This window comes from Pinus tabuliformis, chromosome 8 (genome assembly GCF_031772625.1).
Source record: "Pinus tabuliformis cultivar Carrire ecotype Pingquan chromosome 8, CPIR1, whole genome shotgun sequence".
In the NCBI taxonomy this organism is placed as follows: Eukaryota; Viridiplantae; Streptophyta; class Pinopsida; order Pinales; family Pinaceae; genus Pinus; species Pinus tabuliformis.
In genome coordinates, this window is record NC_142294.1 from 855675586 (window position 1) to 855690008 (window position 14423).

Here is a 14423-nt window from a genome sequence, read left to right on the forward strand (position 1 = left end):
GGTCAGCCTAGAATTCTAGTTTGTTAGTGGCAACCAAGAATGTCAGTTCAACCAAGGCTTGTGTATCCAACACAACCAATGCAAACTGTTTCAGTTGTTCTCACTACATTTATTGTTACCATTGTACCGCAGTCACAAGTAAAAATAGTTGTATCTCAACCTGTACAAACTGGTCCTTCTACCTCGCAACCACAAGTTTCGAGTCAAGAAGTTCAAGTTTCTCAAGTTGTTATACAACAACCACTTGTGTCTAGGATCCAACAACCTCAGGTTATTATACCTTTATCCGGAGTGACTCAGGCTTACACTGGTATAGTGCATTCACAACCTGACCAACCTTTCATTGCTCGGAAACAACAACGGTTAAATCAACAATAATTGTATCAACAGCAACAATAGTTGATTCAACAACTGTGGCAGCCTGAATTCTAGCAATTCCAACCCCAATTTGGACCTGCCCAACAAGTTCAACCTGGGTTTGGACAATATCAAGCTTACCAAGGTTTTGGTCAACAAGGCTTTGCTGGTTATGGACAACCACAAATTCAACCTATTTATCAACAACCACCTTATGCCAGATTTGTTCAGTAACCATATTATCAAGGTTACCAAATGCAGATGCCCTATGTTGGTATGCAAAGACCTATTGCTCAGGAAATTCCATCATATCCTAGGTATGATCAACTTGACTTGAATCAACAGTTGTCGTTTGTAGAAACTCTAGAATTACCATATTTAAATCGGCTCACTAATGATCCAATCTTATATGCACCTTGGTGGCCGGTAATTCCTCATAAGTTACCTCCTGACATTCTGAAATTCAACGGAAATCCCGGAGAAGACCCATCAAATCATGTCATGACCTTTCATTTGTGGTGTTCATCTAACTCCTTAAATGATGATTCAGTTAGACTCCGTCTTTTCCAAAGAATGCTTACTATTCTGGCTGCGAAGTGGTACATTGAGTTACCACGAGCTTCTTTCGACAACTTTACAACTTTAGCCACCACATTTTTGACCCACTTCCAGTTACCTATCAGATACAAGACTTAAGTGGAACTCCTAACTAACTTTAAACAAACTACTGTTACTCATATATCAGATCATATTCATGAGTGGTGGCGTCATCGTCGAATGGTTAAGACCTATGTTCCTGATCATCTTTTGGCTGAATGGTTCATAAAATCCTTGTTGCCATTAATCACCGAGGATGTAACTAAAGGTGGAGTTGTCACAGAAGAGAAAGTAATTGCTCGTGCCCAATATTTGGATTTGATTTACACACAATCCGACACGCTCTATGACAAGATTCCCAATGCACCCTGACCAGCTTTCATTGTTCCTCCTCCTCCACAATCAAGTAAGGACTCTCATGGCAATGACGGTGTGATCAATTCTTCGAGCACGTAAATGGTAGGAAGACCATCTGGTCAAACTCTTGCCATTACCAATCAAACTACCAATGCATCATAAAACACTCTTGCTTCTGAAGTCAATGTCATGTCATCTGAAAAAGGAAAAAAATCAAAAGCAACCATGAGGCAAGAAGAAAGGGAAAAACAAGAAGAAACAAGATAATTCCCCTCAAGAGAAATCATGTGATTCCTCTACTTCAGTAAGGAAACCTCGTTATCCATGTCTAATCTGTAATGACAAGCATTTTACAAGATATTGTCCACACCGCTCAAAAGTCTCTAAGCTTCTAAAGACTTCTAACACATCTGCAGCGTTGACTGAGCCATTTCCAAACCTGGAGACACATTTGGTTGGGACAAACCATGCTTCCACATCCCAAGTACTTATGTTATCCAGCACAAAGCCAAAAAATGAAGTTTTGGTGTCAACGAGAAATAAAGATTATGGACATCCATCGTCATCATCGAATAATCAGGCCACTGATCAACCTAATCCTTCAACTTCGACTTCATCTAAAAATATTCCACCACCTATTGCACCAAAATTGACAATAAAACCACCAAAGGGAGTTGTTCATAAATCGACATTTACCCTCAGGCTCGAGCAGCTTAGAACTCTAACATAGTGGAAGATCTTGCTCAATCACCTTCTGCTATGTCGACACTCGAGGTGTTACAAAATTGTCCCTCCTAGAAACAGGATTTACTGTCAGCAATTGGTGGAATGGACCCAATGGATTCTAATCTGGTGGTTTTTAACCATGCGGGATATACACCACAGTTACCAGTGCAACTAGTTTTCCTAATTCAAGTAAAATCTCTCAATAAGAATGTTCACCGAACCATTATTGACGATGGGGCATCTACTTGCATTATGTCAATGAGATACTGTAAAACACTTGGTTCACCACTGTTGTCATGATCACCAACCACGTTAAAAGCTTTTGACGGACGAACATATACTCCTTGTGGGATTTTGAGTAACCTGCAAATCGAACTACGGGAAAAACAGTTACTGTTGAGGTTGAGGTAGTTGAAAGACCCCTTGACTACAACATTTTACTAGGAAGGCCATGGGTATATGCTATGGCTGATGTGGTTTCAATGTACTTTCATACTATTGCTTTCCCTCATAAGGGTGGAATCAAAGTTATTGATCAGCTTGCCTTTTTTGCATCTAGTTCACAGGCTAAGGGAAGCATTATGTTGGTACACGGACCCTGCTGTCACTTCAAAGTGTTGGCGTAGGTCTCTTTAAAGATCCTTCCCTAATGGGTACTTTTACGCTACCGTCACCATCTAATTTGGCAGAAGTTGAAAGAGTAGAGACTTGCAACATGATTTCATCCACCTCATCTAATTTAAGGAGGATTACCAACAATTATGAAGTTGATAGTAATATTGAGGTTATGTTGCTAAGCCCCATTGAGCTAGCATAGAAATCAATTTTTCTGGCTTGTTCAGCAAACCCAAATCCACTTTCACCAATTGTATGGGTAGATCGTTCGTTAGAATATGGTACTTCTTCGGATCCTTTTTCATGTATACATTCTACGGATGAAGGAATCATCCAATCAATGATGATAGGAGAAGAACCTTGGGAAGATTATCATCATCGTTCCCATCTTCCAGATGACATCGAAGATTATTCAAATGAACTAAACCACCCTTCAGTTGTTGATTTCCTTTCGAATTCAGTTTTCATAGACACAGTAGATTCCGAGCGAAACTTGTCAAATATTGAAGAAATAATTTCTATTAATATTTCGACCAAGCCTAATATTGTAAAAAACATTCATGTCAGCAAACCTTGTTCTCCATAAAAACTTGATAGTTACCGTACTCTCTTTCGTTAATTTCGAGGTATACTTGCATGGTCATACGAGGAGATGCCAGGCATTAACTCTAGTATTGTTGAACACAAAATCAAAATGTACCTTGATGTCAAACCAGTACTACAGCAGCTTCAACCTGTTCATCCAAAGAAATCCGCTGCCATTAAAGTAGAAGTTGAAAAACTTTTGTCTGTTGGCTTCATTTACCCTGTACCTCTTACTGACTGAGTTTCCAACATTGTTCCTGTCATGAAGAAACAAGGGACAATTCGAGTGTGCATCGATTATAGGGATGTAAATCAGGCATGTCCAAAGGACAATTATCATACTCCTTTTATCGACCAGATTATTGATTAATGTGCTAGATGCAAAATATTCTCATTTATGGATGGTTTTTCCAGCTACAATCAAACCAATATCCACCCACAGGACCAATCTAAAACTACTTTTATTTTTCCATGGGGCACATTCACTTATAGGAAACTCCCATTCAGTTTGAAGAATGCAAGGGCTACATTTCAGAGCACAATGAACTATGACTTCCATGACATCAAGAACATTTTTCAACCTTACCTTGATGATTTACCTGCTCATTCAAGAAAGCAAACTGATCACCCACAACATTTGAGAGCAATATTTTTATGGTGCCGACACTACAAGATACAACTCAATCCACACAAATGTGTGTTTTGTGTTGGTACTAGTCGATTGCTTGGATTTGTAGTGTCTAAAGTTGGAATTCAAATCGATCCATTAAAGGTTCAATCAATTCTTGTCTTGCCTCCACCTTCAAATCTTTTACAGTTAAAGGGACTCCAAGGGAAGGATAACTTTCTGAGGACGTTCATTCCCAATTACGCTGAGATGGCTAAAGGTTTTACACGTCTTTTGAAAAATGGGATACCCTTTCATTGGGATTAGGTTGCACAATCTTCCTTTGATGCTTTCAAAGGTACCTTGATTAAAGCGTCATTAATGTATTCTTTGAATGATCAAAATGACTATTACATGTATCTCGCTACTGCTGATACAACCATTGTCATGGTTTTAGTCCAAGAGGAAAATGGGATTGAACATCTGATTTATTATTTGAGTCACAATCTCAATGATATAGAAAGTAAGTACTCTTATGTTGAGAAACTAGCTTTGGCAGCTATGCAAGCTGTTCAGAGATTTCGCCATTACATCCTGCTCTAGAAGACCACTGTCATTTCAGATTGCAACCCTATGACATACATTTTGTCAGATAAATTGTTGGGGGATAATACTCAAAATGGATAGTCATTTTGCAAGAGTTTGATCTGGAATTCATTAAGTCTAAATCAAAGAAATCTCTCATCTTCGTCGAGCTACTTTGTGACCTTCCCTCAACCTCCGTCGATTCAACATCTGAATCATCAATTTTGGATGAGTCTTTGTTTCTCATATCATCATCTAACCTGTGGTATGGAGATATACTGATCTATATCCTCACCCAAACTTTCCGGCTTGATACCTCTCGCTTGCAATAGCGATGTATTCAATACCAAGCCAAAGATTATCTAATCATTGGCGACACTCTTTACCGTCATGGTATCGATACGATTTTACAAAGGTGCTTCACACATGAGGATGTTGAGAAAGAATTGAATGATTTCCATTCAGGTGCTTGTGGTGGACACTTATCTGGATATGCTACCGCATAGATAATTCTTCGTTCCGGTTACTTCTGGCCAACTATATTCAAAGATTGTATTATTACCATCAAAATTTGTCATGCATGCCAGATTTATGACCGAAAAACTAGATTACTACCTACACCATTGCATCCAGTCGTTATTGTTGAACCATTCTCCAAATGAGGCATTGACTTCATGACATGTAACCCCACCTCAGCTGGGGCGCATTGGTATATTATAGTCGTAAATTGCAAAATTATGGGGGGAGTAAATTGCAAAATTATGCCACCCCCACCCATAGGTGAGTGGAGTTGGTATGAAAACTCCCCCAACCCCCACACACATAACCGTCATATACGCCACCCTCATATGACATCTCTTGAGGTTGGGGATGGAGGGAGTTTGCATATTAGCTCCCTCTAGGCCTACCCTCATATGAGGGTTATGATGGTGAGGATGGGGGGAATTTCCATACAAACTACCTCTACCCCAACTTTCATATGGGGGGAACTGGTATGAAAACTTCCCACAACCACACCCACACCCTCATATCGGGGGAATTAGTATGCAAACACCCCCAACCCTACCCTTATATTAGGGTGAGGGTAGGGAGAGTTTGCATAATAACTACCCTATTGCCATCTCATATGAAGGTGGTGGTGGGAAAAGTTAGTATGCAAACTTCCGCAAACCTAGGTGGGAGGGGTTAGTATCACCCTCATATGAGAGTGAGGCTTGGAGGAGTTTGCATATTAACTTCCACCACCCTCACCCTCATATGAGGGTCATAATAACTCCCTCGCCCCCACAGTTAATATTTTTATCACTATCTCTCCCCACCCCTATCCTCACACACCCTTCATATGAGAGTTAGCATGCAAATGAGAGTGGCAATGGCAGAGGTAGTATAACCTTCATATGAAGGTTGGGGTGATGATGGAGTGGAATTAGTATACAAACTTCCCCAACCCCCAACCTCAAATGTGATGATGGTAGGGGGTGTTAGTATACTGATTCAAGTAACCCCACCATCATATGAGGTTGGGGGTTAGGGGGAGTTAGTATACAAACTCCCTCAACCCCCAACCTCATATGTGATGGGCATAGAAGAGTAAGTATGCAAAATCCCCCAACCCCAACCTCATATGAAATAGGTGGGGGGGAGTTCGTATGCAAACTCTTCCAACCCCCTACCTCATATGCAATGGGGGTGTGGGAGTTAGTACTAACCCCCCCCTCCACCCCTCCCCACTACCATCTTCATATGAGGTTAGGGGTTGAGGGAGTTTGCAAATTCCCTAGGTCAAGGAAGTTTACAAACTCTCACTCACTCCCATCCCCATCACATATGAGGATGGAGGTTGGGGGAGTCATCATACTAACTCTCCCACGCCCATCGCATATGGAGTTTGGGTATTTTGCATACTAACTCCCCTACAACCCACCCATAGGTGGCAGGAGTTAGTAAGCAGACTCCCCCAATCCCTAACCTCATATGCGATGGGGGTGGGGTAGTTAGTATATTGAATCTCCCGACACCCATCCTCATATGAGCGTAGTGATGGGGCTGAGGGGAGTTAGTATGCAAAGTCCCCCCACCCCCAACCTTAGATGCAATGGGGGTTGGGGACCTGATATGAGGATAGTGGTGGGGGGAGTTAGTATGGGGGTTGGGTTTGGTGGAAATTAGTATGAAAACTAGCCCCACCACGAGCATCATATGTGATGCAGGTGAGGAGGAACTAGTATGCTATCTCCCCCCACCCCCAACCTCATATAAGATGGGGTTGAGGGGACCAGATATGAGGGTGGTGGTGGCGAGAGTTAGTATACTAACTCCCCAACCCCTATCACATATGATGTTGGGGGTTAGGATATTTTTCTTACTAACTCCCCTTATGACGTGTCTAATAATGGTGGAAAGTATGGTTGAAAGTGGTCTACATTAAACATTGGGTGTAGGCTAAGGAAGTGGGGATGCTTAGATCAAAAGTATTGTCACCCACAACCTTAGTGATGGTGTAAGGTCCATAACAAAGTGTTCAAAGCTTTTTATGGGTCCCTACAAGGAATTCCTTTTACAAATGAAACCAAACCTTATCTACCACTTGAAAAATGTGTGGCACCTAATATTGATCATGGCATTTTTTGTACTTAGTATTATAATTTTTGCAAGATATCATGGACCTATTAGTGGATGTGCTAAACTCATTAGTATGAAAACTACCCAAACCAAAACCTCATATGTGATGGGAATGGGATAGTTAGTATAATAACTCCCCCACCCTTATATGAGATGGGAATGGAGGAGTTGGTATACTTGATATGAGGGGGGAGAGGCAGGAGAAATTTGTTATAGATCTGACCTAAAAATATCTGAAATGATACATAAATAGTCACCAGAAATAACAAGATCTAAATATAGAAATGCTTCACTTTATTAATCAAACCCTTAAGGTAGGGCAACACCATACATTAACTCCTTAAGGAAGGAAAACACTCCACAAGCCATATGCATGTTCATACAATAATCCTTGACATATCTCAATGGGAAGTCTCTAGCCTCTATATAGGCCTCATACATACAATACCATGGGTCATTACCATGGTTCCCTCAATACCATCTATCTAATACCATGGGCTTATTACATTATTGCTAACTACTTGTGGTCCTTTACATGATACAGGTTAACCACCTTATTTATTACTATGGCCCATCCCATTATTACATTATTCCCTTAGGTACCTCCCTTTATACCCCATATTATCCCCCCTAGGTATACTACATTCTACCCCCTTAAACATTCTTCGTCCCCGAAACATTAAAAGAATACAAATAATAAGATCTACTCAAAAGAGTAGTCCACTGGTACCATGCACGTGCATCTAGCCATCCTAGAGAAAGGTGAACCCTCAATCTAGTTGGTGCCTCGCTCACTTGAGATGGAAGTTGACACTGGCGGATCTTCTATGTTGGTGTGTAGTAAGTGGATCATCGCCCCTCTCTATCTTTCATGCGGGGGTTGTTGTCCTTGTGGCTAATTTGTTGCCATCTTGTTGGTTGTTTCTTGCAAGCTGATGTGGGTGGTGATATGCTGAAGTTTTAACCAACGATGTCTTTTTCTTTAATTCACCACCTAATGGAGCCTGATTGGTAGCTATTACATGTTGTGGTGCCTGTTTTTGTTTTTTATCTTCCAATATTACTTCAACCACTAAGTCCTCATCTGATGTATCCGTACCTGTAACAGTTTCTGCTTCAGCCTCCTTGGAATCTACCTGTTTTTCTTGTACCTGGTTTGATGTTTGTGTTTGGTTGTCAACCATCAAGGGCTCATCATCTGATGTGTCAGTCCCTGGAACATCTTCTACTTCAGTCTCCGTGGACTCTACCTGTTTATTGATGGAAATATCCGGTAATGTAATTTTCTTCTTTTTATACCAAAGCTTCAAGAATTTCTTCTGCACATTAATATTGATAGTACCCACAGATTCCATCTAAGGGTTTCATAAAACCACATCCACATTAGCCATATATGAAGCATGAAAATCACAATGGAACACATACTTATCCATAGAAAGCTTCAAATATTTATAAACTTGAACATCCTCATTATTAATATGTGTTTTTCCAATGTGTTTTGTTGGAACTTGCAATTTTCTTGCCAAATTGACATTTATAAGATTTTTCTTGCAACTAGGATTTATAGACACAATGATTTTCTCCTTCTGAATACATCTATGAACCTACAATAAGGAGATACCAGTAGCAAATAACTCCTTACATGTCTCATTCCCCTGTTTTCTAGCATGAGACCATTTGTCCAAAAGGAATTTTTCAAATTCTTTATCCGAAAGTTCGAACAACTCTTTGTTGTAAAATGAGGTCCACCATTTGGCAGCTTCATCCTTAAATTTAGCCACGACCCAAAATTTCCAATGTTTCTCCCATAATAACTTTTGTGCTTTTATGTGTTCTTCAATAGTGGGACCATCATCTTTTCCTGTAAAATATAGAACCGCCATGAAGAGTGTTTTGAAAATTCACTTACTTGGCGAAAATTTGAAATGGCCACAATTTAGTCAATATTGCTCAGAATCCCTATTATGACCTATTTTTTGAAATGGAACAACCCTTCTGCTTCTTCCCATGTGATAAAAATCTCGATCTAGGCACTGGAATTTCAGATTTGCGCTGCACTTGTCCCACCGCCACATATATATATATATATATATATATATATATATATATATATATATATATATATATATATATATATATATATAGATATATATATTCTAAAAAAAATAATAAGAAGATGTTTTTAAATCAGTGATATCTCCCTTATCTGGACTCCAATTCGGCTGATCTTTTTTCTTTCAAATTTGGTATTTTTTCGCAAAGAACCCAGATCTACAATTAGATTCTATAAATTTTGCCACAAAATGTATAGATTTGATCTGCAAACTCGCCGCCCCAAAAAATATCTGCAACGCAGTTAATTTTTAAATCATCGATATCTCAGACCCCGATTCAGGCGATGTTTTTTTCAAAATGGGTATTTCTTCGCCAAAAACCCAGATCTGCAATTAGCTTCTACAAATTTTGCACCAGAATGTACAGATTTGATCCAGAAATTCATTGCTCTGATACCACTTGTTATAGATCTGACCTGAAAATATATGAAATGATACGTAAATAATCACCACAAATAACAAAATCTAAATATAGAAATGTTTCACTTTATCAATCAAACCCTTAAGGTAGGGCAAGACCATACATTCACTCCTTAAGGAAGGAGAACACTCCACAAGCCATATGCATGTTCATACAATAATCCTTGACATCTCTCAATGGGGAGTCTCTAGCTTCTATATAGGCCTTATACATACAATACCATGGGTCATTACCATTGTTCCCTCAGTACCATCTATCTAATACCATGGGCTTATTACATTATTGCTAACTACTTGTGGTCTCTTACATGATACGGGTTAACCACCTAATTTATTATTATGGTCCATCCCATTATTACATTATTCCCTTGGGTACCTCCCTTTGTACACCATATTATCCTCCCTAGGTAGACTACACAATTGGTATGCAAACCACCCCCAACCCCCTAACCTCATACGTGATAGGGGTGGGGGAGTAAGTATACTAACTCCGCCAACCCCCACCCTCATTTTCGAATGACCCTATGAGGGTGGCGGTATGGGGATTTATTATGAAGTTCATACTAACTCACCTACCCCCACCCTCATTTTCACACTAACTCACATATGAAGGGTGGGTGAAGATGGGAGTGGGGAGAGTTATTATGCAAATCTCCCTCACTCCCACTACATTTTCATACTAACATCACCTACCCCACCTTCATAATATGTTCATTAAGTGGGAAAAATCCCTAATATGAGGGTGGGGTTGTGGGGGTAGTTAGTATGCATACTCCCCGTACCCCACACCCACATATGCATACTATTTCCATCCACCCAATCCTCATAGTATGTTCATTAGCTGGGAAGAATCCACATGGGCTTCACTCAATGAACCTCTAACATATCACGTGCATTTGTGGCATACTAAACAATACCCTTAATTTGACTACATATTGGAAAATATCTCTAAAAAACACATTATTAAACCCTCTACCAATACAAACCCAATACACCTCAATTTAAAAGAACACCTCCTTTTATTAGATATTGTAGGTATCAATTTTTTCATTAATATTTTTTTATACCTTCTATATTTTTTCATTAACCTTGAGCTCAAATTTTTATACTTCCCAATATAAAAACCCTTTACCCTATTATATGTTCAATATATTATGTCATTTTTTCTTCTATATATATCTCCCAATATGAACACATGTGGTATGGTATTGTTCCCCCAGTAAAGCCCCCATAGAAGAATTCTAAAAAAATAATTTCAAAATTTTTATCACGATATTAACCTTTCTAACCTCCTAAATCATTAAAACTATAGTAATCTTGGAATGCTTCACTTGATGTTCTTTTAGCATAGAAATAAAATTTTAAATAAATCTAAATAATAAATTACTTCTTTTAAAATGCAATATATCAATTTTAATCTCAATGAATGTTAATCATATATATATATATATATGTATAACATAATTTTCATTTTTCCCTAATGTAAATTAAATTTTTATATTTTTTATTATTATTGATAAATAAATTAAAATTAAAATTAATTTAATGCAATCTATATTTTTATTGATATATTCTAATGTAAATTAAATTTTTATATTTTTTATTATTATTGATAAATAAATTAAAATTAAAATTAATTTAATCCAATCTATATTTTTATTTTTATTGATATATTCTAATTTCGCAGGGGAAAAAATGATTTCCAAAAAATTCAATTTTTAATTAAAGAAATGCCCATATTAAAAATTCAATTTTTAATTAAAGAAATGCCCATATTAAAAATCATATAATTTGTAGTGCATATTATATTATATGTATCTAATAACTATTAACTTTACTCCCCATACCCATGAGATGTAGGAATTTACCATCCACACATATAATACAATATGTAGAAGTTTATAATGATTAATTAGAATAGGTTAAAAACCATATAATATCCTTTTCAAATTTTATATATTCAATAACTACTTACTTTGCTCTATACTTTTAACATTCCTTTAACTATATATTTTTTACATTATGAAGACAATCGCCCTAAACGAAACCCGTTTGTATTTGAATCCAACTCTAACTTCATTTATGAGTTTGATCACCTTGGTTGTATATCCTCAAACATTTATAAGTATTTGAAATTTATCATAAAACCACTAGTTTGCCTATGCTCTAATTCTAATCTCTTTTTATATGTATATATATTCTTAGGTTGATATCCCTAACTATATATAGTTATATTTTCTATCTAATTTTTATATCCCTGCCTATATATCCTCATGTTTGTACATCCTTATATTCTCCATTTAAGTCTAACATAACAATTTATAGGTCCTCAAACCTTGGCATAATTAAATTCATTCGTGAAAACTCCAATATTGATTTCATCCTTGATAAAATCTCCCGTCAATATGGGTATTATTATTAAATATGTGAAAGGTGAGAATATCCATACCTTAGTAAATCTCTATAGATCTCTCTTATTTTTTAATTTAAGATATGGTATTGTTATTATGTTTCTTAGGTAGGACTTTGAGTTTAATTTATGGTTGTTGGAGATCATGTTTCATACGTTGTTAGAACCAGTTGGATATATCCTAGAACTTGTATATAGGTTTAGGATCACCCTCTATTGTGATGCATTTAAACCTTCTAACACCTAAATCCATTATGATATTGACCATTGGATGTTGCGTTATTAACTATTTATATTCTCTTTTTTCAAAATCTAATCTAACGGATTTTCCACGATGAGCTACCCTAGCGCAGCATCCCTCTGCCATATGGTGCCCATCTTACTTTTCCATGACAGAATTAAGAGCCCTTATAGTTTGAAACTACATTATGGACCTCATTAATCTTTTCCATCTACTTATATGCAATTCCCATGGGGATCTATCCTTTATATTTTCCTTTTGTTATTATAGAATGTCTTATATTTATTTCGTTTAATATTTCTTATGTGGTTGTGTTATTTGAGCTTTAAGGATCACCAAAATTTTAATTTATTTATCAATAAATATGAGGTGAATGGTAAGGATTTAAATTCCATAGAATATTTATGGAATATTTTTAGTAGTTATCAAGAATATAGCATTGATATTTATCTCAAACCTTTACCTTGGTAGTTATGCCCTTTCCTTTTTTCAATTTAATTAGAAAAATTTTCATATATGTACGTGTCAAAGTTGGTTTCCATTTCATCTAGTTTTCATTGAGGTAATTATTCCATGCACAATGATGGAACGGAGGGAGGCGGATGCAAAAATTGGGCATAACACCGTGCAGAAATACACTGTTGGAGGCGCCACGAAATATTTTTGTAACGCGTTGCGGAATATTTTTGTAGCACCCTTGAAACCTCTATTCTCATCTCTAGGAGGCATAATTCCCCACATTCTCTACAGACTAGAATCTCCACCTCTGAACATTCCCTCCATGCTCAAGTATGGACTCCCTCATTGCCTTTACTAATGGTTACGCTCATCTTCGAACATAACTGTGACAACGTTCATAACGAAGGATATCTATCCAATGCTCGAGTTACTGAGGTTTTCTTCTTTATTTTTATTTTCATATCGTCTTCTACAGAAAATGATCTCCTCCTGCTCTGTCTGCACCCAACATCCACTCATCAAATTATTGAGCACGCTCAGTCAGCATAACTGTGTCATTGCCTGCAAAACAAAGACTCTACAAACTAATGATTTGGGTCACAATAACAAGTGCACATAATAACCACAGCTCAGAAATCGAAGGTCCACCAGCACATAATGCTACAAGCCTGGGGTCACATTGATTCTAGACTGAAATCAAATGTATATACAATTTAAACACAGAGAAATAACACAAAGCTATGGAAAGAATATGCTACACATTTCTTTTATTTACTTCACAGGTACAGGTTTGAGGCAGGAGAAGAAGCTCCCCTCCTCTCAATCGAAGCTCTTTTTATGCACATCCTTGGAAATTATTTCGCTTCCTCTTCTCTCTAATTGAGGGAAGTTGAAAAGACACAAGGAAAATGACTCTTCATTTCCTAAACTCTACAGCTTATTCAAAGTTTGTATTTACATTATTTAAAATCTCACTAAAGGAGACAAAATCGACTTTTCTAGCCCAACATGTGGCCAATCCACCACATTTTCAAGCCCCCTTCATTTTCCACCACGAACTTGTTCTAATTCTCCTACATCATACTCCCCAGGAAAGGAAAAACTCATGAGCTCCTACTCATAAGGTCCTCAATTGAAAAACCTGCCTTATGTAGAGTTACAACACTCATCCATGTAGAATACTCAATCAGACGATCTTTCCACTTCACTAAAAACTCTAAATACTTATTTCCCCTGGTGTGCTTTGCAACCCTAGTATCCAAGACTCTCTCAACCTCTAGATCCCCTGCCATAGGAATTTGCTTTATCCAATAGTGTTCATTGACCTCCCTACTTCTCCCACTTGTTGTAGTGGCTCCTTCATCATCATCTTGATAGGGATACAAATCAGCCACATTGAAGATAGGTGAAATAACTAGGCCCATAGGTAGTGTAGAAAATCTTGTAGATTCACAAGCTAATGCAATTTTCTAAAGCAAGAGACAAGAATCTGCTTCTTCTCTTTACAGCGGAAGCCCATAAACATTGACTAAACAATAATTAATAGAGGAAGAGAATCAAAGGCACATAACACAATAAATATCTGGGGAAATCCACAGCTCAAAACCATACTATTTTTTTTGTATTAATCCGGAAAATCAAGATGAAATTAAAATGCTTATTCTCTCTAAAACAATCCCAACACTCAGAAAATTCAATCTCCAACTCATAAGCAAGCTCAAGGCCAAA